We start from the raw sequence: 27,695 nt of genomic DNA, 5'->3' as shown, positions 1-27,695 counted from the left end.
ATACTCTTCAATATTTGAGGTATCTGCGAGTATAGGTAGTGCTCGAGCGCGTTGGGAGACGTTAACGTTTCGTAGTAATAAATATTCTATTTTCCTTTCAAACGCTATACATTTACACTTCTTTGACACACCTACTCTTATTTAGCTGTAGAAAAGCTCAAAAATCAGATCCATGCTATGTATTTAGTGTAGATCAGATTTAGATGTATCGGTGAATATGGATCCATTAACCTGTAGATCAGTAGACTGTAAACGTGTCAAATTAATCCCCTTCGAATCAACCCTACCCGAGTCGATGATCCTGTGATTTAATCCAGTTTCAGTCTATAGCGGTAATTCAGTAAGCCTATCTAAAGCTCGTGAAGCTTTAATTTATCATATGTAGGTACACAAGCATATGACCCCTATTACAAAGTCGAGCAAGAGACAATATAATTAATAATTCAAAATTACAAGTACCGAATCATAATGTAGCGATTGAGCAATGAATAATCATAATTAACGAATAATAGACACAATTGGAACCAATGTAGTCTTCAGATATGATAATAATTTATAAATACATTATTCTCATTATGATTCTGTCCGTACGACACTAGGTTATCTCAGTGACGATTAATTTATTAGTGATTATCGTTGTTATGATTTATTATTATTATTTCTTTATTGTTATCATGACTATTATGTTCACCAATTACAAAAGTAATTAAAAAATAATCATTTATTCTCCAACTTTTCTCCATGGTCCGTTTAAACTATATCTTTTAGGGTAGAAATGGTTTAAACTTACATTTTCGTGCCGCATGTATTTCAACGCTCCAGTTTCTGTAACATAAAATTGAAGATCAAAGGAGTATACAATGCATTTTATACTTTTGTGTGAAAAATAGACAAAAGAACGAAATGAAAAGAATGCCTAGTTGGAGCTCCGTAAAGTCACCCTACTGGAACAATTTGCGATTTAAAAATTCGACATAGTAAAAATCACCTATCCTACAAAACTACATTTAGCAGCAAAGGTCTACGTATATCCTATGAAATAAATAAAATACAAGTATGGATAATTCTGTACATATTAAATTGTTAATTAGATAAAATTAGAGATATTTTAAGACAGGTGACAACTAAATTTGCTTCCAAAAAAATATCAACAAATACTAAACAATGTCGAAAGTATCAAATAAAAGTTTAGAAAAATTATATCTATCGTTTATTAATTTTTTTTGATCTTCCGTTATAAATATAAGCAGTTGATTATAAATGATAACGTCATATAGTTTACTTTGACTTTTCATGCCATATTAGGTACCATACCAGATTTATTTATACACAGGGTGTTTTTTTTATATGAAAAATCAGAGCGAGCTTCACTTTTTTGAATGGCACAACGTAACTTTAACTTCATAGCGTTATAACTAGTGTCTAGACGAGTTCAAGAATTTACTATGCTGTGACCTTGAAATGACTGACTTAATAAATATGGTATCGATTGAGGGAAACATTACGGTAGAAAATTATTTTATTGAATGAAATTACGTGTTCAAAATGGCGACTTTCAACAGAAAAACGTTAACTATACGTATATTACAAATGAAGCATAAATTGCTTAAAAAATCAACGTAACCAGTTCAGTGTTGCAATAGCTTTATGCATTTAGTTGCAATAAGTACTTAATTAATATTTCGTTACTTTCGTACACGAACATGTAATTTGATTTAAATAACATAATTTTCTTCGATTGACTCCACATTTCTAAATTCAATGTCATTTCAAGGTCATGGTATAGCATGTCATTAAATTCGTCTTAATATCAGCTGCAACACAAAAAATCAGAAATATGATGTAATATTTAATGACACGCTAAAAATTTATCTGATATTGGTGTATATAATATAAAATATGGTATATAGGATAATCGTTTTCTTAATACAGCAATTTGGATTCGATCGAAGGTAGATTAAATTTTGTCCAGTGATCGGAAGTGCATGAGAAATCGTGGCGATAGTTATGCGCCACACCCTGTATACAGGTACAACTATGTATACTAGTTTCAGGTTTGGCACCGAAACAACCATTTCTTTCGTATGGTCTACGAAGCATGAAGTAAATACATGTATACTGGATGTGTGTGCTTTATAGAATGTACGTACAAAAGTATCTATAGCTTGGGCAATAGTCGCAAATTGAGGGTTCAGTATGTTCTGTGATGCACCGAACATCCTTTTTCGCGCACGTATGTATCACCGATGCTATTGTATTTTCCATTTCTCCTAACGTTGTGCACAGAAATACACGTATCGCACGAATGGAAGTAATTGAAACATTTGAACAATGAATATTTATTTATATTACGTTGATAACCCCTTCGTTCGAATTAAATATCTCGTTTTTTAAATAAACTTAACGATTCATCGAAATGAACTAGCAATTTTTTCATGAAATAACAATACGATTACTTTCAATTCGAAGCTTCGTTCTCTTCATTTGGAAAAATACGTAACGTTTTTCATGGAATTTAATACTAAAATTCTATGGATAAGAAACGTTTTGTCTTCTACATTGTGTGTATTTAAAAAATAACAAACTGTAGAGTTTCAAGAAATAAATTACAACGAGTTTGTTTCGATACTTGATTTTAGACTCCCATTGGATATTTGAATTTATTAGTTGTTTAATTATGCAATGGTCAATACAAAATGATGATGATGATAAATATGTTTTATATTAAGAAAGAGAAATATATGCGTAAAAAAGAAAAAGCAATGTGTTATTTAAAACTAATATACATAATGGAAATTATAACAATGCGTGTTAATATAGTTTCTTAAGAGATAAATAATCAATTTTAAACAAATAGTTACCTGCGAAAGGTACTCTAAGAGTAATAAGGGAAAACAATTTCTATTTATCAAGAAACTGCAAATTACAAACAGTAGCCAGTGCAGACTAAACACTTTGAATGTCTGATGATAAGACCTCGTTTTTAAATAATATTAACAAAATTCGACCTGTTTCTAAAACCTTCCTCTTTAACGAAACAAGTAGAGCTCATCGTTGCGTGAACCATAAAATTATTGATTTACCTTAATTAGCTCTCTGTTTGTTGAGCAGTAATGTTCAACGATGTGGATTATTTCGTGCTTTAAATACGATGTGCATATATTACATTTTACATAATAAAACTGTAACAAAAGTTTCTCATTATCTGTATTTTTTGTTCATTACATTTAATACGAAAAAGTAATAGAGTATGCACTATTATTTAATTGAAAGAATGAAATATATTATGTTTCAGGACAAATGAAAATAATCTTCTAATTTATAGAAGACATTTAAACTAAAAACTGATTTTTCAACCATTTTATTTCAATATCACATTCTACGCAATTTGTAGAATTTCTGAAATGCATATTTTGAAAACGTTTTACCAATATTCCTGCATTCTTCTTGCATTCTCTTCTTAAGCTTTTCATTTACGTTAATTTCACATGCAACATATTACTATCACCCTCTTTCATACTTAACAGCGGTGCGAAAAACAGAAGATGTTATCGCGTAATTGCTACTAATTCTCATTGCTAAATACGTTTCTTTATTGCTTCCTCTTTGTACTAGGAGGAAGTGATGAAACATATATTGCTAATTCATCTATCATTAAACTGGCAATTAAACGTTGAAGTTAAAAATAATACCCGAGTAACGTAACTATTAACTCAGTTGTATTTAAAACAACTTGTAGTATACCGTCCAGTTTTATGAAACCTAAATATCCGATAAGTATACATTTTTCAGACACTTTCCCCTAATATTCTCATACGCAAAATCAACGAGAAGAATCAAATTATCTAGAAAAAATGATGTGGTTTCATTTAAAAGAACATAAATGATTGACAGATTTTTGAACCATTTTTTCATGTATTCAGAAACTGCGGACATATTTAGGTGTTCAATGAAAATCTCTGATAGCGTTTTAACGTGAATTTTGTTACGGGATCGTAACAAAATTTGCAATGGTAAAGCGGATGGAAAAGTTCTATTTTACGTTCGAAGAATATGGTTGGAAACCATCGGAAAATTCGTGAACTTCCATCGAGAGCGTACCAACCTGGATTTCGTCCAAATTGTTACGTCGCTTGTCTGCTAGAATGAACGCTATTAGACTCCTCCCATCAAATAGAACAGTTAGTTTATAGTCACAGTGTTTTCGATTGGATCAATTACGCTCGTTCATCGGAAAAGCAGTTCTTTGTCAAAAATGAGCGCGGTCTCCTTATGATTTTGCCAAACTCAGCAGGAAAAATAAATGGGATTTATTACTCCGCTACTTATCTTCTATGGTAATTTCTTGGCACCTTCTGATTTCCATTCGTATCAATCTTTATAGAGGTCGCGTGACGACACCAACTTCGGCGACCTCGAAATTTACGATAGCCTGGGAAAATCACGTTAAAAGCTTTTCCATTTAAAACAGAAGTTTCACGACATTGCCGTAAAACTTTGCCGAACTCAACATTTTCTCGCGCTAATGATATAAAGTAGAAGACACGTAGAAGTGCAAGAAGTATACGACAATGGAAAAAATGTTTCCGAATGGAGAACGAATAAAGAAACTTTTCTCGATTAACGAGAAAACAAATATTCCGACAATTTTAAGATTACTTTGAAACGGAATCGAAAAATATTTGTATAATTGCTCGAAACAATGTACATTATGTGTCAGAAATGTAAGAAATATATTGGCTGGATGACTCTTCTTGCCCCGAATGAATTGCCTTCGTGAAAAAAATATTTTATTGAAAATTTAATCATTTAAAAATTCAACGGTTTATTATAAGTGACATATTTTACCGAACCATGTAATGGATACAAAGAACTTAGCTCAGAAAGTGAACATGAATCGAACAGAAAATAGAATTTATTTAAACTTTTCTATTTGTCTTTGTAAATTCCATTATTCAGTCAAAACATTGTCTATAGTTTTAGTACATCATATATTTTGTCAGTTATTTCAAGTAGTGTATATTGATCCTTGCTGCAGGAAATATTATATTTAGTTGATTAAACTATATAGCTTTTAATATAAATTTTTAAGTCAAATTTCGAATCACATTTGACGAGTCGTGTTTTAATTTCTTTAATACACGAAACGGTAAACTAAAATTGACAAGTAACATCAGTGTATATGTATAACTGTTTAACATATTTGAAAGAGGAAACTAATATTTATGCAAACTGGATATTTTTGTTTTCAATATCGTAATAATTATGGTGTTGTCGTGTTCGCATATTTTCGAAGAAAAGAACTATACGTATACCGTTCTCGTATTAAAATGTCCACGTCCTGGTATCAGGTGGATCTATAGTACTTCTTTTTAGAACAACACGTGCACCAGTACACCTATACTTGTAAAATATAGATCGATAGATGGTATTTTGTGTGCGTATTTCCTCGAGATAAAAAGTAGAAAAAGTATGCGTTCGAAAAAAAAAAAAAATAGTAGTGGTTTACCGTAAAACATCCAACTACGCAATGTTTAAAAATTGAATTATATACAAAGTACGATCGTCCGTATTTAGACGCAAGAGACATTGGATATACAGTTCTGTGTTGTTCCATTCGTATTTGTATTTCATTTGATTTCACATTCAAACATTTACCATTAATTTCATTACGTTGTAATGAGAAATATTATTGTATCGATCACTCGTCACTCGGTCTAAAAGTATACACGTTGCTCGTTTCCATCCACAATCTGTCGATGTTTGTTCAGATTTTCGTGCACGTTACAAGAAAAATTTAATTTTTTACCATTCGCCACATATTTTTGAATTAAATCTACCGTACAGGGTCGGCAAAACGACCGAAACGTGCTTTGCATTTTCATTTTCTCCGCTGCTCGTTCGAAACGAAATTAACTTTTGCCAACCACGATTCATTTAGCTTTGCTACACCTTGCATTTTCCATATTCATTTTACACGACGTTATATATATATATATATATATATATATATATATATATGTATATATATGTATATACACAATCGGCTCTATCTTCAAAACGAAATTCTTACAAAGAAAAACCTAAGATACACCCGCCCTAATACACGCGTAACTTTTCACCCGTAATCATTGCGATGTTAATGACAACATTTTCATCCTCGAATGCACCTAATGAAACCGTACAACGCAGCGGAAAACATCGTTTATCGTACGAAGAACGAAGAGACTCCTCTAGACGATAAAATTATATAGGATATTTCGTATGCTCCAATCTTTCTTTCATGTTTTCTAATAGTTTTATTCCATTATTATTTCGTCGGTTGCCCAGACAGAATCGATAATTTCGACCACTAAATGCGTTCGACTGGCGTCACAGTTGGCCTGCTTTCGCTGTTTCGGCAACGCCTAGAAACAACTCCCTCAGAAATCGATTTTTTACTAGCTAGATACGGCTGGCTACACATAAATAATAGAAACGGCCCTTTCTATGAAATTTTTACCAACACCATCGAGATCAGATTCCAAACAGGTGTAGGACTCGCCCGGTTAAAAAATCAAAGCGCATGCGTCTCTCTGTCGCAGATAGAATCGCATATGTTCGTCCGTAGACAGATACATGGACAATATACGCTTCAGACGGAGGCAATGAATCTTTGCGCGTTTGCTCGTTTTTCCTCACGACTATCTACAAATCGCGGATTTAATCGGAAGCTCGTTCCGTTGCCCCCGTGCAATTTCTGGGATAATATATCGTGTACTGGCAGCAGGGCTGTTACAGCTATGGAAAAATCAATTCTTCGAATACAATCGGTCGGTGCCAGGAACTATTGATTGCTACGCTGTAAAAGTGTCACAAGTGCAGTTAAAAGACCTTTCGGACGGGCACTTGGTTTATTCAAGTTTCACGCAGATCTCTCATTTTCGCTTCAATGTAGTTGTACATATATTATCCGTTGCATAGAGAATTAATTTGTTCAGAATCGAAATATCGGACACGGAATATTCGATCGATTGTGCACGGACTGTTTTTCATTGATACGTTTATATCGAAACAGAAGATTTCTTCGCTTTAGAGGTATAATACGCGTATAAAAAGATTGCATCTGGGATTACGAAGAGTCGTACTCGTTCAGAGGCAATCTCAAGCGTAAAAAGGATATGTCACCCTTAAACGAATAAGATCCGCTTTAACTCCAGACGCAATTTACCCGCGCGCGTACCGTACATAGTGCGTCATTACAATCGTACACACACGGTTGTCTCCTAACATTCAAGGTGACTCTTTCGAGCACTCCTAATTCTTATATCATTATTTTATTTTATGTTTATCGCGTATAATTTATTTTGAATTCAGTAACACCGAAATGGACTGGTGATCGAGTCAAAAACGATTTACATACGGAATATATATATATATATATATATATATATAAAAGTATTTTTAGCTCTCAAAGGCTAACTTGCGTTTTATTTCTTAAGAAATTTATTTATTTCGTATCGTAAAGACTGAAAAACGATCACTATCGGTTACATTTATAACATTCAATGTAAATCTTATACAGATCGAACAAGTATATAATCATTTACTTACATTCTAAGTTGTTCATAGTATCATTTATTTCGTACGCCATTGTTCGTCAAATAATCCTTCGAGTACTTTCATTCTTTCCAAATATGTTGTTGAGTCCATTTGATCGGACACTCCTTAATAATTCGTCGTATTCTGTTTTGGATACGTTTTCTCCACTTGCAGATTAACGCAGAGGAGTCGCAACGGAAATGAATGGACTTTAGTCGAGGTGGACCTGCTTATTGTAACTTTGAAGACCGTGGCATTAGAGAGCTGTGTATGTCGAGGCAGTTGAAACGTAACTAATTCGCCGAGACGTATGTTCGAGGAAGCATTGGTTGGACCGAGTTGGTCTTACGGTTGGAGAAGAGGTTGTACAAGAACTTCTTAGACTCTATTGGTTGTGCTGCAAATGTCTTCGGTAATGGTGGACAGCGATACGTGTGGATGACTACTTTACGTAGGAGGACTCGAAGGGAAACGTGGATTTGAAAAATTCAAACGAGGGACCACAATTTCTTTAAAATGTTTTTTGGCAAAGGTATGTAGCTAACTGCTGGTTACTGCCTCGTAAACGTGGCGGGCGAACGATGTACTATTTTTTTCTTTCCGTAACAATAAAGTCCTTGTTGCTGGCAGACCATCGGTGACGTGACTCATACGTAAATATTCGAATTTTAACGTGTCTTCGTTTACATTTATCACGACTATTCGTTGGTTAATTCTGTTGCAGAAAGGATGAGGGAAACACAAATATCATCGACAAATTCTACCACGGAACGAACAGTGTTCTTCGTAGAATTTCTCTGAGATCGACAAGTCTTTGTCCTTGTGTCGTCGCGTAGGTGGTGTTGGTTTATGACCTCTCCGGTTGTCTCGTGCTTCGCGAGCTGACGACCAAATGTGTTTATGAATAACGGAACCGTTACAAGCTACCTGAGCTTGTAGCGCAACGTGTTATAGATCTTCCTACACATTTCTTAACACGTGTGCAGCATTTCAGGGTAGTTGGTAGACTTTCCCGTACCTACTTTCTTGTACGCTGGACATTCCTCCACTCCGTGTTTTATTCGTACATAGTACTCTGTTGCAATTGGTACACCAGAGAGGTTCAGTTTTTCTTACTAAACGGAGCTGAGTCACTTTAGCGCGTCCCATCCTTAATAGGACAATTAAGATTTATTCGCATTTGGACGAAGAAGATCATGTAGACCTGTTCGTTTAGATTGCAACCAATCTTGCTTCCATTTTCCTAACAATTTCGTACGAAGTACATCTACGCGCAGGATCGTTTTATAATTTGTCGACATCTGGAGATCTCGCTAGCGTAAAAACTTTCGACTTTGTTGTTGCAAAACGAAGACACAACTTTTAATATCGTTCGTGCTTTTCATGTGATATTTTACATACGTTTCGTAACATTCGAAACTTGGTAAATTAATAAGTCTCGAATGAATTATTGTGATTGTCACGTGGACAAAGAAACGTGTACCCTTAATCACAATCTTGTACAAAATTAAGATAACTGGGTGAAAACGTCATTTTAGAAAACGAGGTGTTTCGAATATTTATAAAGTTATAAATTTTAGACTTCGATGTGGAAATTACCAAAATACAGTGTAATACATAAAGAGCTTGTTTTTTCAGATTACAATTTAAAATTGTTCAAATAAATATACTTGGGGTATGAAAATATATGCGATGCCGTATAAAATCGAGGTGAGTCTATTTAAATTGCAAAGCAGTACACAATGATCGTAAGCTCTTGATGTTCTTAAATAAAATTAGTTTAGAAAAATCTGCCATTTCTACGAAACCTGAACTCTCGTTCGTTAATGTCGCACGGTATCTTTATTCCCGATCTTTGTTTACTCCAGTCGTTCGTTATTATAAATTTCTTATCGCGCGTAAGTGCTTAAAAATCTATTACCGCACCAAAATGGCCGTTTTCCGCGAAACGAATTAAATGCCACGTTCTTCAAGAGCGGGAGTCTCAAATTGGCGACGAAATTTTCGCTGAATCGCAGGTGCGCGAGCTTCCACTCGAAATAGTAATTCCGTTTGCACTGGCATTGTAAGTTTCTCACTCGTTGGGAACACGAGAGCTCGATTAATAATTTCTGAGAAATAATTATTCGAAGCACTCGCGAAATCCTGGTATTCGCCGAACGAGAAGCAAATGACGCTCGACGTACAAAAATCCGTTGTTTCCGAGACTAGACTGTTTACGCTCTCGTTTATCCATTTGCAGAATTGTCCTCTGAATGAACTACTTTGTACGAGAGGTGCACCAACCGCTTCGTTAATTAACCGGCAGAAAGTACTTTAAAGGCGTCGCTCCGTTTGAGTAGCGTAAGCGCGGATCGCTTGGTTTCCAAGAACGCGACTCGAGGTTCTTCAACCTTGAAATACCCACTCGATATCGCACAGACACGTATTAACGCCTAATTAACGTCTCCCTTCTTAACGCTCCCTGTATCGAATCTCCCACGCTTGTGTTTCGGCCGTATTTTACATAGAGAACCGACACACCTGCGCGTGCAGCAGCGCAACCAAAAGACGCGAACGTGTGCCGATCGTTTACAGAGGCTTCTAATGTTTCGCGACTTAAGCTCCAAGGCAGCGTTTCTCGTTACTTCTGCTCGATGGGAGGCTCATTAAATTATAGAAAGAGACATTCCCGTGGATATAATCACCTCGAAATTGCACGTCTTTGATCTCCGAGGTTCAAAGCAATTAGTTTCTCCGCTCGTGTATATCCACGGCACCGCGGCCATTTCTTTCTAACCGCGTGTATATGTGTATTTACGTGCACTTTTCTATAATAGCACGCGAACCGTATTATTACCGTGTACAGATTTGCATACACGACGAATGCAACGACTTCTTATCGTTTCTCGACGCGATTAATTATTTCATCGTGGTTGGATGCGATCTAAAAATAATTCTCCGTCTTTCGTACTGGCGTGCAATTGGTATATCTTCGGTTGGTAAATCGAACGTTGACACGATCTAGCACGTTTCACGAGTAGGTAGTTTTGATTATTAACAATCAAGAATGGAAATTCGACAAACGACCTTATAAGAACAGTTTGAAAACTATTTTCTCAGAGGAGAAAACATTCACGTGTGCAAATTGGTTGCTATTGGAAGCATCCAAAAGAAATTATTTCAACCGTATTGCGGTGTAGGTATTTTCCGAAAGATTATACAATTCTACGAATACAGAAAACCAAAAGTTTGTACCAAAGAAGAGACAAAATCAATACAACGAAATAAATAAATTAAAACGAGCCAGAAACCAAAGGCCCGCCAACCATTCCGAGCCACTTTCAAAAATTATTCAACTCGGATTGTCATAGTTTTAAACTCGAAAATTGATTTTTTGGGAGCTTCGACTTGTGTTAACAAAAGAACAGTATTTCGGTATCCTAGTTTCCTTTAGTTCGAAGATAAATGATTTCACCGTTTCGAAACAAATAATCTAAACACAATCCGCGGATTAATACACCTTGGTAAAAAGGGTTATCATCGAGGTGTAAAAGTACTGGCAGCTAGAAGTGGATGGCTTTGTAAACGATACCATCGTACTTTCCTCGTATAAGGTTTCTGTCGTCTGCTATGCACTACGTTCTTCACATACGGTACATCCGTTTAATTACATTATGTACTTAAGAAGATCATATATTTACACATCAGCCTCGCTGTACTTATCCATTTGGCTGTTTTAACAATGAATACAAGCGCTTCGCTCTGTATGCATCCCTTCGACGTTAGTGGATAATCGTGTCTTCTATTTTCAATTCGTATAAAAAGAAGAAAACAAACAATCTTGAACCTGTCTATTACTCTCCATCTTTCGATCACCTATATCCAGTCTAATTGCCCAGGCTATCGATGCTTTTTACGATTCGAGAAGTAACGCGAACGAAAAAGCAGCGAAGTAATTTTGCGATTCTTTTATTATTTCCATCGATTCGATTTTGTAATTACTTTCGCAGCATCTCAACGGACGTTACCTTGCGACAAAAAAAATAACCTTGGACATTAATACTGTCATACGTTGGCGATAAATTAAAAAGAAACGTACACGAGCACGCCTTCTTCCACTACTTTACGATTTATCGATTCGATTCACTTTCAGCGATACCGACTATTAATCTCATCGCTTCGTTATTAATCGCGTCGTCTGTTTGCCAATTGCTCACTCGGTTCAGGTATCTCGATCGTTTGGCTCGAACCACCTTAAACGCAAATAGGCTGTTTAAAAAGAAAACGAGTCACTTTGTTCTGCGGTCGTTCTTTACCTACCTTTTCTCCGAACTTCTTGTAAATGGTTGTCCAGAACGGTGAACAGGTTCAAATAGGAACAGAAACCCATTCACGCGAGAGCGAGTCATTGTGCCTTAACGGACGATTCTCGTAGCTGGTGTGGCAACTATTAAGCACTCGCTGTAATGGCGTGCAACTTTTTTCCAAAGCTTTCTTCCTCAGAAATAGACTTCGTCCTACCTGCCGGAGCTAAAAGCGTTCGTTGCTCGAAGCTCCAACTTCTATGGATACAATGATGCAATTAAATTGCACGAAGCTATCACGCAAAGTGACCCATCGGAAGAAACACGTCTTACGACTGTGTAGATGACATCGAACGAACTCGCGGGATAGTTGAAAAAAAAACAAGTAAACGGATTTGGAATCGTCAATTAGAAACTAATTGAAAAATACTCGGTGAAATTCACGGAAGAAAAATGATCAGAGAATATATCTGTAGAATCTGAGAACGTTTCGTAGTTATCAAGGGTCACAGAAACAATGACATTGAATAGGTTTACTTGTAAGATTTTTTCGCTCGGAAGATATGCTGCACCGAGTCTAAAATAAATGGAGGAAAGATTAACGCACCAAGAGGTTATTTTTAGTCGAAGAACGCCAGATTGTGCAAAGAGAAAATACTAATCTATAGTTATCCGGTGTAAAGCTTAAAACCTTGGGTGTTGCCCTGCCAGTAAAGTAACTTACCACGGGAATTGAATTTGTTCGAAATTCAAGTAAATTTGGTTCAAAGTAAATTTGTAACCACTTGGAAGGGCTACGAATAGCAAATAGTTTTTAATCATCGAAATGTACTTTTTTTACGAATTCAAAATCGGCCAGTAGTTTTAGTAGTGGAGATGACGATTTTTGTCAAACGTTCTGCGAACGCGAACCCTTATCGTTGCCAAAATCACACGAAATTAATCGTAAACCGATAGAATCATTCTAAACGCTACTTATCGATATCTAAAGAACGAAATAACGAAACGACCACCGTTATTATTTTTTAAACTCGACACACCGGTTGGTCGTTCTGAAAAACCGAACAAAGGAAGGAACGTGACAAGCTGGCATTGTCTGTTTAAGTTACTCCATTTGACGGTAACAATTCTCGTAGCCGAGATTTTGTACTAAGGAAATCTCACTTGTCGTCCAAAGTTATTTATAATTAGGATAAAAATGTCTCGGTAGATTTCTCAGACGAAGTTTCGTCGACTGGAAAGTTTCTTGAGGATTTTTGCAGTTGAATAAGATTGGGCGACACTTTGGCTTTGGGAAAATTCCGAGGAAAGGAAGAACCTCTGTCTGCACGTTTCTCCGGATGTACACATTCATAAATGTCACAAGTTCCCAAGCGTTTCAAGCTCGTGGAATTATCTAGATGATTCTAAACAGAACATTCGTCAACTACTGAAAAACATTCGAAAGCGAAACAGAGTCAATATTGTGTAACCAAGGGGGTACAAACATCCTTCGTTTTATCTTTGTCGTCTGCTAGAATAATACGCACGAGACGATAGTTCAATGGTTGCGAAGTAAAAGCTCGAAGTAAAAACATTGGTGCAAATAACTACAAATAATTGAAAGATTACGAACTAAATCTTAATTAAGGTTGGCATATGAAAAAGATCTATTGTTGAATCTATTTAAATATTTTATTAGTATATTTAAAAACATTAACGAATGAGAAATTTATCTTAAGTATTAAATAGTCACATAATGAGCACTATAGAGTGTCGTTTTATAGCCTACTCTATCGAAACTAAAAGAATGGTCCTGATAAACACGGATCTGCAATTTCTCTTAAGAATCACTCTTAGTCGACAAATTGTCAAAGTGAAATTGAACTGAAAAAATATACATTTATATTTAATTATTTATCGCGTCATACATGGTTCGTATAACATACAAAAATTGCAGTTTGGAACGTTTATTAATTTCTTTAATTCTATTTATTTAAGTCTAAGTACATCTTTCTTTGCTGGTACTTACATCGAGTTACTTTCCGGTAAAAGCCATAAGGAATTTGTTTAAAAGGCATTCTCGTGTAATATTATGTTTCAAATAATTATGAAAATAGTATCAAAAAGTCGAATCTCTGAAGATTTCACCTGACTTGACATTGAATTACTACGGCTAAAATGATACGTATGCATTATTTCTAATCGGTCTGTAAACCTACGAAACTTGATAAGAATCGGAGAGGAATTTAGTAAATGCTCATTGTGGGTAGATTGCGCGCATTTATAGCATATAAGAACACGATTCGATCTTTCCGCTTTAGCCATTTATTCCATTAGGTTCTCTGTATGAGGTCAGCCATTTCACTCTTGATCTTCAAACGCATCGTTAGCCTGAAACCTCAATTACAGGAGAAAGGATGCCTGTTTTGCTTGCACAACACGAGACTCCTCTCAAAGTATCGGTTGAGCGTATTTTGCTTAACCAAAAGATACCAATATCAAATCACCCATCACCCATAACAGTTGATCTTGACGAGATCTCTTTCTTGTTCCGAAAGATCAAGTCAATACCGAAGGGACGTTTCCTATTAAGGACAATTTCCTATTAAGATACAAATATGAAATTGTCAACCTGCATACCCCTCTTTTATTTCTAGGAAAGTAAAATCTCCATTTTTCGACTTAATAAGAGAAAATATTTTCTTTGAACATCCTAAGAAACTGATCTTTCACAAGTTCTTAAATATCTCGTACGAGCTGATTTTTTACAAGTTTTGTGCACATATTTATTCCATTTCTGTAAATAATACACAAACTCTATACATTGTTCCGTCCCTTGATAATTTCGATCATCGAACAGAGATTCTTGTCACGTTTCAAGATGAATAATTGTTTTCAAACACTCTTTGCGCTCTTACGTTTGAAAATTATTTGAAATCTGGCGAGGTGGACTGGAACTCTTCGAAGAAAGAAAATCTAACTTTCGGATAATGGAACGCGCAAATTTCATAGTAAAATGTTATAACCGGAATTTATTTGGATGGCTATTGAAGAATGTTTCAACGAGCAGAGGAGAGGCCTCGAAAGGACTCGTTCTGTTTGGAAGACGTTCGAATGGTAAAGAATTCCGATAACGGGGGGTTTGAATAATGGAGGTTCCACTGTATGCGATTTACACTCCAGACACGGGATCCTCTAACCATCTTGAGCAGTCTGTCATCAGTTGCGAAAGCGTATAAGCTCTATCTACTCTTGTCTTATTTTCGTTCGAGGCACATCGTAATCCATACGAAAATGCGGTGCAGCAGACAGTGGATAAAGATAGCGCCCGAAGAAAAACGGATTTATACAGGACATCTCGCAAAACGATGTAACCGTTGAATAGAAAGTGAGTCATGAAAAAATACATGGAAAATCTGGGATAAAATTTATGTTGCCCAGGGTTTCGTTTTCAACTGAGTTCATTTCAAAGTCCTCGGTGTGAATACACATGTCCTGTTTCGGCTCGTTCCTGTCTTCTTGAACGTTTACGATCATTGTAATAGTTCGGAAACTATGGTGAAAAACACGTTTTAGAAGCACGTTCTCGCATTACGCTCTATCCTCGAAACATCAGCGTCGAGCACATGTTTAACCGGATAAAGACTTACGCGAACGAAAGTTTATTCGAAAAACATTGACAAACGAGTAAATATATTTTCGTTTTCCAAACGATAAAATATCTTTTCAACGTGTGTACACACAGTGCATTACGTTTCGTATAGAGTGCGTACACACGGTGCATTACGTTTCGTATAGAGTGCGTATACACGGTGCATTACGTTTCGTATAGCGTGTGTAGACACGGTGCATTACGTTTGGTAAAGCGTGTGTACACATCGTATAAGTGGTGCTTTTCCGGTGCGTGTGGTGTGTGTTCAATTCGAACACCATACCCAGAAAAAAATGCCACACGCGTAGTACGCGCGTCGAAAAAAATATTGTACAGATACCACGCACACTGTACACTATATATAGCTAACTTAAACGTAACGCAATATAAAATACGACGCACAGAATGTACGCGCTACCGTATAAATACTACAAATGTATCTCGCACATATACACGACAAATGCGTAAAATTTACCGTTTGCGTAAATAAATATTTATTCGCCCCTTTACGATGATTCGTATAAATGTTTATTCGGATGAACTTGTATTCGTAACAGACGTACCACGGTAAGTAATGAATGGTGATTAACCGGATAAATTATTCCGATAACGACCTAGATGAAGATTTATTCGAATAACGACCCGATCAAGATTTATGCGAATAACTTCGAATAAATGCCTAACTCTGCTGAATAACGCATCGGTTGAGGTGGTCACGATTGGGTTATTATTCTCTCTACGAGCAAGAGGCGACAGTAGCGTATATCGAAAAGTTAACAAGCACTAACGACTCACATCGATAATAATACAGTAGAAACGATACCTTCGAAGACACTGTACATTAATTCAAGCTTCTGAATCAGTGGTGACACGAATCGAAAAGTTTCGCGCCTCTGTTTCCTCGAGATGTAAACGAAACGTTTCTCAATTCGAATAAATCAATATTCAAATTACGTTGAAAGATATTGTCCTCGACCGCGTAACAAATACTTCGAATCACGAAATAAATACCAATCGTAACACTCTTTGTACAAAAATTGCAGAGATAATTGCAAAATCGATCGTAATAATATTGTTTTCGAAAGATGTTGCTTCTCGATAGTATTGAAGTATTCGCTGAGTCGATACAACGCTAGACGTATGCATAAAAAAAAAGGAACGATAGAAAACAATCCAGAATTTCAGAGTCAAGAGTTTAAAAATTTGTATTTTTAGCATTTTTACGAGTCTTTTTGGCCGGTTCTAAAACTTTGTACCCGAGGATACAAGGAGGTGTTACAATTTCACAGATTCTTGGAATTGTTATGTACATCGTTTCCGAGAAATTCCGCTAGATAAAATTTTCGGAATTTCCGTAAGACTTTTTGGTCGATTTTCAATCTCTGTATCGAGAGAAAATGATAACAGAAGAGGTGGCACAATTTCACGGATTTTCAGGTTTGTGGCGTCATTTCCTGGAAACTCTGCGAATAGAAGTACCGACAAAAGTTTCGAATGCAATTTTAGTCTCGTATTTGAGGAACGCGAAAAGTGTACCTAACCTCGATACATGCCTCGGGTCTTCTTCGACCCGTCGCTTCCTCGTACTATATTATTTTTTCATAATGTAAAACTATTACGATAAACACGGTTGAATGTTTCTGTATTTCCATATCGTTCCATTATAAAGTTAAAAACGTGCGTTAGGTACACTCGGATCATTTTAATACAAAAACCTTGAGTGTTTAAACGGAAGAACGCTTTAAGGTTAGGTAACTCTCGATAATGGTAGAAATGGTGGATACCGACTATTTGCAGGAATAGTCGAACTTTGGACAAATGTGTGCACACCTTGTGATATTCCATTTCTCATTTTTGTCTCATGATAAAGATCGTAAAACGCTAATGAGTCGTGTCCTCGTGTTTCGCTCGGATTTGGCTATCTATCTTGCTTTAATCGATGTTTCATTACTCGACGCAGTGGGTGCAAATACGGTTTAACAGGAGCAGATAAAATTACCACGACATAGAAACGATTCGAACATCAAGAATTTTAAAGAGCATTTACGTAGGCCGTCTGCTAGCGTGTTTTCGAAAGACGAAAAAACGCGGAATTTCCGCGCGGCGCACAGTGGTTCGAAAGCAGAAAAAGTCCAATGTTTTCGTTGTTAAGAAACGAATTTTTTAATGTAATTTCATAGTAGGATAGTTGAAGTATAAATACCACTAAAAATTTTTGAAAAATGTCTTATAATTTGTGAGAAATATAACATCAAAGTTGGAGTACAGAATAGGCGCTACTTTCAGCGAAAGACACGATGTTAAAATTACAAATAACTGACAACATTTGATGAAAAAAAATGTCAGTAATTTAATTATACGCATCAAAGTGAAATATCTAACATACGTTAAATCAATAATTTTGTTATTGTTTTCAGTAGAACGCAAATTTCACAAAAGTGAATTTTTATTTTAATTACTTTAATTAGACTTTGATTAGATACAACTTTTTAGCGTCAGCGAGTGATGTTGTCTGGCTTGGAGTACCAAATAAGTAGATTGTTCGATAAACCTTAGAGAAAATAACTAAACAAGTTCCAGCTGCGTAAAATTGCGGGTTCGGTAATACGATCAATATTTCTGAAAAGTTTCAAAATCTATGTTTCAATAGTACGTAGTTAAATGTTTAAACAAATGAATACTTTTTTACCCGGAAGTGATTACTTTTAGTATTTTGTTAATTTACCATAATCCTCTCAAAACTCCGAATTGATTAACTCGAACTCTTATTTAGTTTTCATTTTTATTGAATATTTATTATCTTTATGAATTCGGACTACTAATTCGTAATAAATAAATTCGACATCTCCTGAACGCTAGGATAAATATGACAATAAAATATGAAAATGCGTTCATTTAAAATATGCGTTCAACGAAATGGATCTATGATTTTGTTTTCGGCAATTTTGATTTCATATTCGTAATCAGCGACCTGGAAAACATTCGGATACCAATTTTGGTGCAAATCGGTGCTTCTATATCTATGTTCTATCAGTTTTTCCGGATTTTTACCATTTCGAAGCACTGTACGGTGCAACGACGCGAAAGCCTCGGTTCTAACGTAACGGTGCACACCAGCTTTCTCCGCGTACGCCGCGAAATAATAAAAAGCCATGGAGAGCTGTAAAAATCACGTTCGCTGTGTTTACGACACGAGGAATTTATTATAAGAGCGCTATACAGTGGCTAACGGTGTTTTCAAGAGTATTTTTCTCGACTCGATTACGAGATTATGAATATACGAGTGATCCGAACTTTAAGGAATCAAATTCGAAGAACGAGTTTTGGTAATAATCTTTGAAAGTTTTTAACTTTATAATACGCTCGGGAAATCTTCGAGTAAATTAATTATAAGTATAAATACTGAGGTACGTATAACCAAAGACTCATAAGGATTTAAATATTCGTATTCTACTCGCGTAGAAAATATATACACGAGATGAAGAAAATTTCATTCGAATAAAAGCAACGTATAATGATTTATTCGCGACGTTTATTCGATCGGGAAAATTGTTATTTCTCCACTGTGAAATATTCCATTCTACAATTCAAATTCTAATTTTCATTCAACGAATAACTGATAAAAAGTTGAATTATTCCTCACCCGAAACTTATATTCGGATACAAATTTTTCTCGTATCCAATTCACTGTGACTTGTGCCAAGTTTTTATTAATGTCATCTGTAACGTGCATACATTATTCGTCAAATGCTCTGTTACGTTTCTATCTATACGGTCCCATATATAACGTAGAATTTCATTTCATTCAATGCCAGTAATAATAAAATTTACGTTCCGGATTTAAATTTGTTTAACTCTAGATTGGCAGTAGAGTAAACATTAATGAGATGCAGAGGGATCGCAACGGAAGAAAAAATTTGGTCTCCCAGGGAAATTCTGTGATTGCGTTACACGAATTAAAATTTCACACTGAAAATTACCGATTTAGCAACTTCCGAGGCGACTCGAAAATTTGCATACATTACTTTTTGTTCATTTATTCGCTGTTCCCATTTTCTCCATCTATCAGAAGCTCATGGAATTATTATAATTATATTTAAGTATTCATAAAAAATAAGAACATTATTCGCTAATACAGATTCGCAAAAACTTGTTAAAACATTACAATATATTACGATTATTCAAAGTTACTTTTACTACTATATTAAACTTTTTATTTATTAGTATTTAAATTTCTATTACGTTTGACTATACAATCTATTCTGTAATTTGTATAATCAATTGTTGTGATTCCCTATATTTAGAAATCTAAGTCGAAAGTGTAATTGTGTAAACAATTTTTCATACGAGGCTTTATTTTTCGGACAAATATTTCGACAACTCGTTACGTTTGCTTGATTTCTAAATATAATATTTACTGACAACAGACTTCTATAGTTCCATTATTAATTTGGAAACGATATTTTAGAAACGGTATTATTAAAAATATTGCATACCCTTGTATAAAAATTGTATTCGTCGAATTAACGAGAGATGTACATACCTTGATGTAAGAAATAATTTTTTCTTTTAACAGCAAAATTTTTAGAAATCTTCTTTGGAGATATGTGTAGGTGTGTGATAAATAGTGCTGCTTCGCGAGAATAAATAGAAATTTGACTGAACGATAACACTTACATCTACTACTTATTATAATAACAAAGACGAGACTCATTGTTTGACGGCCAAAAAACTGCTTTTCCTGTTTCCGAACGTCCTTCGGGCGATTGACCGCCGATCCAGTTTCCGAGGTCGATTCTTGCGATCGTCTTCTTGGACAGCGGTCAATTACCTTGACCAGGTACAGGGTCACACCAGCAACAATGGATAATGTTAACAAAAGTCCACTACACTTTTGAATTTATTCTTTTGCAAATTGAATATCGCAAAATCGTCCTCTGCGACGTTCGATTACGTACAGTGCTGGACAAAAGTATTGGCACAGCATCATTGTTCTGATACAAGTGTTTATAACTATGAAACAAATTGATAAAAAGGAGAAATTTTTTAATACATTTATTTATTTATTATTCTAGATTATTATTTAACAGAAACAGTAATATAAATAAAGTGATATGCGAAATAATAACAAAAACATATTTATTGAGCGTTTTAAGCGTGGACAAAAGTATTGGCACATTATACAAAATTTAGTGTAGTTGTATCTCTCGGAAAAAAATCCGATTGTCACTTGATGGTATAGGTAGGGGATTCCCTGATAGTCATTTTTTCTAACAGTCATCCTTAAGTTCAGTCGATTAGCAACATAGGAAATATAACAAGCAACAATGTCAAGAAGAGGGAAAGAAACTACAAGTGAAGAGAGAAAAATAATATTAAATTTGCACAAAATGCGAAAATCTTATAGTGAAATAGCAAAAAGTGTTAATAGAAGTCGATTCACTATTAGAAGTGTCGTAAAACGATTTGAGAATCAATCAGATTTCAAAAGTAGGAATCGAAGTGGACGTCCCTCAAAGTTAACAGTTAGAGAAAAACGGAAAATTGTAAAGGAAGTGAAAATAAATTGTAAATTAAACTCATCGCAACTTAGAGCAAAGTTAAATGAAGAAAATCAAAAAGAAGTAAGTTCGAAAACTATACTGAGAGTGTTAAAAGATGCGGGATATTCTGCGTGTGTCGCAAGAAGGAAACCATACATATCCAAGAAGAATCGGAAGATGAGAAAAGAATTTGCAAAAGAATTTATAAAAAAGGATCCCACATTCTGGAATAACGTATTATTTTCAGATGAAAGTAAATTTAATATATTTAAATCAGATGGCAGAGTATTAGTTTGGAGAAAGCCAAATACGGAAATGGATCCACAACATTTACAAGCCACTGTGAAACATGGAGGAGGTGGAGTCATGGTATGGGGTTCCATTGCAGCGTCTGGGGTTGGCGAATTAGTATTCATAGATGAGATTATGGACAAATATGTATATTTAAATATATTAAAGGAAAACTTATTTAAAAGTGCTAATAAATTAAATCTCCCGCGTGATTTTTATTTTCAACAAGACCATGATCCAAAACATACTGCCTATATTGTACGACAATGGATCGTTTACAATACCGCACACACGTTAAATACCCCACCCCAGAGTCCAGACATGAATCCCATCGAACATGTTTGGAATGAATTAGAAAAAAGAATTAGAAAATATAATATAACAAACAAAAACCAATTAAAAGCTATTATTTTACAAGAATGGAACAATATAGAGCCGGATTTTACAAAAAAATTGGTAACTTCAATGCCAAAACGATTGAAGGAAGTTATCATGAGGAATGGAGGGCCAACCAAATATTAATTTTTAATTTATAAGTACTTTCAATCATTTGTGCCAATACTTTTGTCCACGCTTAAAACGCTCAATAAATATGTTTTTGTTATTATTTCGCATATCACTTTATTTATATTACTGTTTCTGTTAAATAATAATCTAGAATAATAAATAAATAAATGTATTAAAAAATTTCTCCTTTTTATCAATTTGTTTCATAGTTATAAGCACTTGTATCAGAACAATGATGCTGTGCCAATACTTTTGTCCAGCACTGTATGTACATATGTAATAGGTTGTTCAATAAGTTTTGTCGTTCGATAAAACTTTTTGAACAGTACAATACTATCGGTATAATTGTTTACAATTGTTAGTAATTAACTAACATATAAAATACATATGTTAGTTTTACAATTTACCTACTTCTTAGTTTCTATCGAGATAGTACGATTATACGATATACTAGGTTGTTTAATAAGTTTTTTTGTTCGATAAAACTTTTTGAACAGTACAATACTATCGGTATAATTGTTTACAATTGTTAGTAATTAACTAACATATAAAATACATATGTTAGTTTTACAATTTACCTACTTCTTAGTTTCTATCGAGATAGTACGATTATACGATATATTAGGTTGTTTAATAAGCTTTGTTGTTCAATAAAACTTTTTGAGCAGTACAATACTATCAGTATAGTATTATCGAACGACAAAACTTACTGAACAACCTAGTATATCGTATAACCGTACTATCTCGATAGAAAGTAGGAAGTAGGTAAATTGTAAAACTAACAAAAAATATATATTATAACACTGTATTATTAATCATGATCCACTCTGTAGATCTGTTGCTCGTGATAACAATAACATAGGTTACAATCTATAAATTTTCTTTAAGCGTCATCTTGAAAGATCTTTAAGCGTCATCTTTTTTCTTCTTTAAAAAATAATTGATAATCGCATTAATTCTCCAAATCCACTGCTGTCTACATATATTTTCAGTATAAAATTTGTAGCGATTAAAACTGAACAATTACACACTGTTTGGAAATTTTTGGTTTTTTAAAAAATGTTAAGAACACGAAAACATACTTTTAGTTAGTTAAGAATACATCGATCATAGTCTCGATTGGTATATTATCGAAAGAGGATAGTTCTCGTGTTGCGATTCTCGTATTTATAGAACCAAGAGTATGAAATAAAACGACAACGTCAACATACATATATGACTTGCATGAAGTAATTCGAGATAAAATGTGATATTTTTCCTGTTTTGGATTTCACAAGCTCGTGCAACTAAATTGCATTTTCTTTCGCTCTTGGGACATTTTTAAACGACATAACCCTATGTAACCTCTGGATAACGTAGAAATGAGTTTCGTACTTTCACGTCGACTGCCCGTACCCAAGCCGTCAGTCTGAGCGACGTGGCATCCTCTCGTGCTCGCGAACAATTTCGCGTTTTTTCGGTATCCCAATTTTTGATTCGCGGAACCGAGTCTTATAATCACCAATGATTATATCGTCTGTTTCAGACTTGCTGTCGGTCAACCTGCTATTAAACCTTGTCTTCTAAACGTTAGATTTTCAGAACGAGCTGCAACGTTATTTTCTGGAAATGACAAGTTACGTCAGAGAGAATCGAGAATCTCCGAAGCACAGTCACAGAGAATTTCTTGCATCGCCATTTTTCTTCAAAATGAAACCGTACATTTCTATGATATTAAAAATTGTTGAATCGTATCTAATTTACGTTAATCGTGAATTAATTAATTTCGTAATTAATTTACGAAATTCTTCCATTGCTTTTGTATGAAAGATCTTTTCTTTTCCTTGAATGACCAATGAATGATCAAGATTTATTTTATTCGACGGAGACAAAATAATAGTTTGTAACGTGGTAATTGAACATTTCGGTTACATTTTCAGTTCTAATAGAAACTTAAAATTTGAGATTGTTTCGATGAAAATATGTCTCGATTAAATAGTTTGCGTAACGAAGATCAAAGAATACATTTATGTTTCTAAAAATATTCTAGGTTAAATATTTAATTTAAGGGAATTATTTCTGTCTACAGCAGCGACTCTTAAAGAGTGTTCCATAGAGCTCTAGGGCTGAGACCTCAAGGGCTTTTTTATTCCGCGAGATCAAAACTATTTTCATAATTTATACAATTATCATGTCCAATTATAACGAATGTGCAATATCATTAGACCAAATTTGTTTAAAGTAGTACATATATTAATATTTCAATTTAAATATAATATTTTTATTATCATTGAAAACCATTTCCGTTCAAATATTCAAGAATATTTCGCAAATTCTCCAATTGTCTTTTGTTCTTATTAATTACTATTAATTATTACTACTACTTATTATCATTATTACTATTATATATTCCAATATTTACCCATCTCAGGTCCAAATATTTGTTTGGAAAACAACACGTTCCAATTAACTTAAATTTACTTAAAATTAAACAAATTATTTATTTTTCCCCCATTTTTCTTTCCTGTTACACCTTTCAAAATGTTGCGAATTCCTGGAATTGCGACATTTCTAAGAAATTCCATCAATGAAAATTTTCAAAATTTTGACAAAACTTTTGGCCAATTAGGAAACTTTATATCAGAAGAAAATGATAGCAAAGCAGTGTTGGTCTGATTTCACAGATTCTCAGAGTCGTGGTGTAATTTCCAAAAAATTTTGCGAATTAAAATTTGCGGTGCATTGACTGAATTTTTAAATGTACTCTCGTATAATTAATTAACGAATTATATAACTTGTGGAAATAATTGTAGGAGATGGAAAGAGGAATCTAATTAAAAAACATTTCAAACACTCCAAATTTGTGTTCTTTACTAAAATAAATGTACATTTTGTATACGTTATTTACAAAGCTTCGAGTTTATAGTTAGAATTTTCTCGATACTTTACGATCGATATTTTTGTTTAATTCACAAGAATCGTCTCGAAAAGTATCATCTAGACCAGAATATTTTGTTACACGTATGGAAACAATACATATCACTGTGTATTAACAATTAAATTGAATTACGCAGTAATAAATGTTTTAACATTTAACATAGCGCTTGAAGAAACGTTTCTAAAGCCTGAATGCAAATTATGAAATATTATCGAGCGTCTGCACACTGGAAACAGGCTTTCAATGCTTTCTGTCATACGTTAACAAATTTTGTTTAACTGTCGAGCCGAATACCAAGTTCACTAAACTGGTTATCTGCAAAGAGGAATTTATAGTTCCTGGTAAATCTACCTTGCGCGAAAAGTTGCTTCCACTGAAAAATATTTGATTAATACTTATCTATATGAAGAATTACTCCTTTCTACGGATACAAGTATACTAATTGGAATTTAGAATCTAAATGACTTGACCTTAAACTACGAACAGCATATCGCGTGAAGATTGATTTTGCAACATGTTCAGTCTACGTTACAATATGATTTTTTATGATACTTATCTGATATTTAAAAAAAGATATAATTTGTTCGATTGACAGTAATTGCATTTAAATCTCTTCTTTTCTTTAACATTGTGTAAATCTAAATTTTCTTGTTACGTAAGTTGTAAGTTTGCAATTTTAATCGATTCAATAATATTGATAAACGTTAATACGTTTCTTTTATATTCGTATTTGCAATTCCGTTTAATAATTCAACTTCTATAAACTTTAATTTCTAATTCGTAGGAACATTAAGAAGTCTAAATTATTAAAAAATAATATCACTTTCAAGAAAACCGACTCTTTTAATTGGTTAAAAATATTCGGATTAATTTAAGCCATTCAACGAAGAATGATAAAAAATTAAAAAAATAAAAAATTACTTTGCATCGGTATAATTTTCATAATAATGCATGAAAATAAGTAAATTCAAAGAATCGGGAGTACTTTTAATAATGTTAGCACCAACTTGACGAAGCATGATAAAATATACAGAATATACGTATTTAATTACGTTAAAATTTCATAAACTTGTATATGTTCATAAACATGTCTTGAAAGTTATTCACGGTGAAAGTCGTTCAAAAATACGTTATTTACTTTCACGGATTTTTAAAAACGATCAGAGGATCGCTTACCTAAATGACTTTATTATTCGGTAAAACGCAAACAATTATTGTGCTCAATTACCCTATCAGTTACAGATTCGATCAACATATCGCTACATTAAATATACCTAAAGTTTTTCTATCATTCTTGGTACTTAATTTATTCTTCTGAACAGTAAATTTCACCATTCACCGAATAATAATTATTGATTTTGAAAATTACAGTCGATCGACTACTATCTACTCATTTTCTGCAATTAGTAACCAAGAAGTTGTCATTCGTGATTCGTTCGGCTCTATTTAATTCAATGTTAACAGAACCGTATAGAACTTAATTAAAGCCCGGATGGTTTAATTATCTCGGTGTTACGACAGTGAGAAAAATTTAATTCGAATTTGTGCTCGTGGCACGGAAAATAAATATAATTTCGTCGAGCGTCGGTAATTTTTATCGGGTTCGCGTCGAAAACGATCAAAAGAGAAGTTGAAAGTCCATTTACGAAAATCGAAGTTCCGTTCCGTGATCGGTGATGGATTCTCTTTACAGTTCAAACGTTTGATTCGAATCGTTTCGCGGTCGTACACACCATTACGGGGGATCTATAATTGCATCGTCGTAAATATTTCGCAATACGAAACGTTCACTTTGCAAGAGTTGCCTCTTCATCCGGGAGCCACCGGAGGAAATACTGTGGAAGCTATTTCCTCGTGGAATGCGTTTCACGTCTCGAAACGTTTTCTTTTGCGGAAATCTCGTGTCGCCTTTAGTCGCGTACTAATCCACCTGCGTTCCCGCGACTTTTCCTCCACGTCCTCTCCGCGTACTCGGGAGGATCGATGAACACGAGGTTCGTAGCACGCGAGCCGAACAGTACACGCATATTAGCGTAAAAGGCTTTTACCCCGTTTCCAACATCCACCTCGCTTCCTCTGTTTTCTGTTTTCACCGCGAAACCGTTTCCTCGAGAACGCGATTTTCCAGAAAGCAAGCAAAAGAGACGGCTAATGTGGTCGTTTCGCTCTGTAAACTCGGCGATAAATTCAAAGCAGGGAAACGGAACGCAGACTTACCTCTCTTCTTTTCGTTTTGCACGTAATGGTTCAAAATGTACTTAGTCGTGTGCTTACACAAACGAGCTTCTTCGTGTCAAGTAGGTATCGGGTAGCTAAACAAATTCTTACCGATTCTGAACGTCTGCTTTAAGCAAATACTAGATGGCTCGATAAGTTTTGTCGTTTCTCCCATTGTAAAAAAATACTACGACGCTTCAACTTTGAACAACTGTAATTATACGAATTAATCGACTGATCTGCGTGAAACTTCGCACATGTTCATCAAACAGTAGTACCATCTTTGGAAAAATAAAACGACGAATCTACTAGCTCCATTTCTTATCGAACGACAAAACACATTGAGCAACCTATTATATGTTGATAATTCCGTGCCAGGATGACGAATTTAACGTTCCAAATATATTTTTACCAAAGAAACATGTAGGTGGAACGATGCGTGGAAAGATTTTTAGAATAAAGGAACTACGGAGATGCTCGTCCCATATCAGATTTTTTTCAATGATTTGTTTCGTCAATAATTTGATTTACGAATCTGGTAAAATGGTTTTTGTAAAATTTGCTTCGCAATGTACAGTCAATCGGGTAAAATGTAACCAATGGCTAACGTTTACAGTTACAAAGTGACCTATAATTTTGCTAAACATTATGCAGAAAAGATATATTCATCGATCGATTAAACGGCTTTAGTAAATTGTTAATTGTAAAATTGTCTACGA

At 34.5% G+C, this 27,695-nt stretch overlaps 1 protein-coding gene across 4 annotated transcripts in view; it reads right to left on the bottom strand.

The window, feature by feature from the left end:
- Positions 1–27,695, bottom strand: part of LOC143148599 (adenosine receptor A1) — a 239,460-nt gene that overhangs the window by 91,224 nt on the left and 120,541 nt on the right. The window contains exons 1-2 of one of the 4 annotated variants that reach the window (XM_076315081.1): positions 7,594–7,854; positions 791–825 (exon numbers count right to left, since the gene is read on the bottom strand). The exons of 1 other annotated variant lie outside the window; for it this stretch is intronic. The gene's annotated coding sequence lies outside the window, so the exon portion shown is untranslated. Of the gene's footprint in view, positions 1–697; positions 826–7,593; positions 7,855–27,695 lie in introns of those variants that run through there. 2 more of the 4 variants (XM_076315082.1, XR_012992531.1) reach the window with 2 other exon arrangements.

This window comes from Ptiloglossa arizonensis, chromosome 6, assembly GCF_051014685.1.
Source record: "Ptiloglossa arizonensis isolate GNS036 chromosome 6, iyPtiAriz1_principal, whole genome shotgun sequence".
Taxonomy (NCBI): domain Eukaryota; kingdom Metazoa; phylum Arthropoda; class Insecta; order Hymenoptera; family Colletidae; genus Ptiloglossa; species Ptiloglossa arizonensis.
The sequence above is the reverse complement of the archived record's forward strand: the minus strand, read 5'-3'. Positions and strand labels throughout refer to the sequence as shown.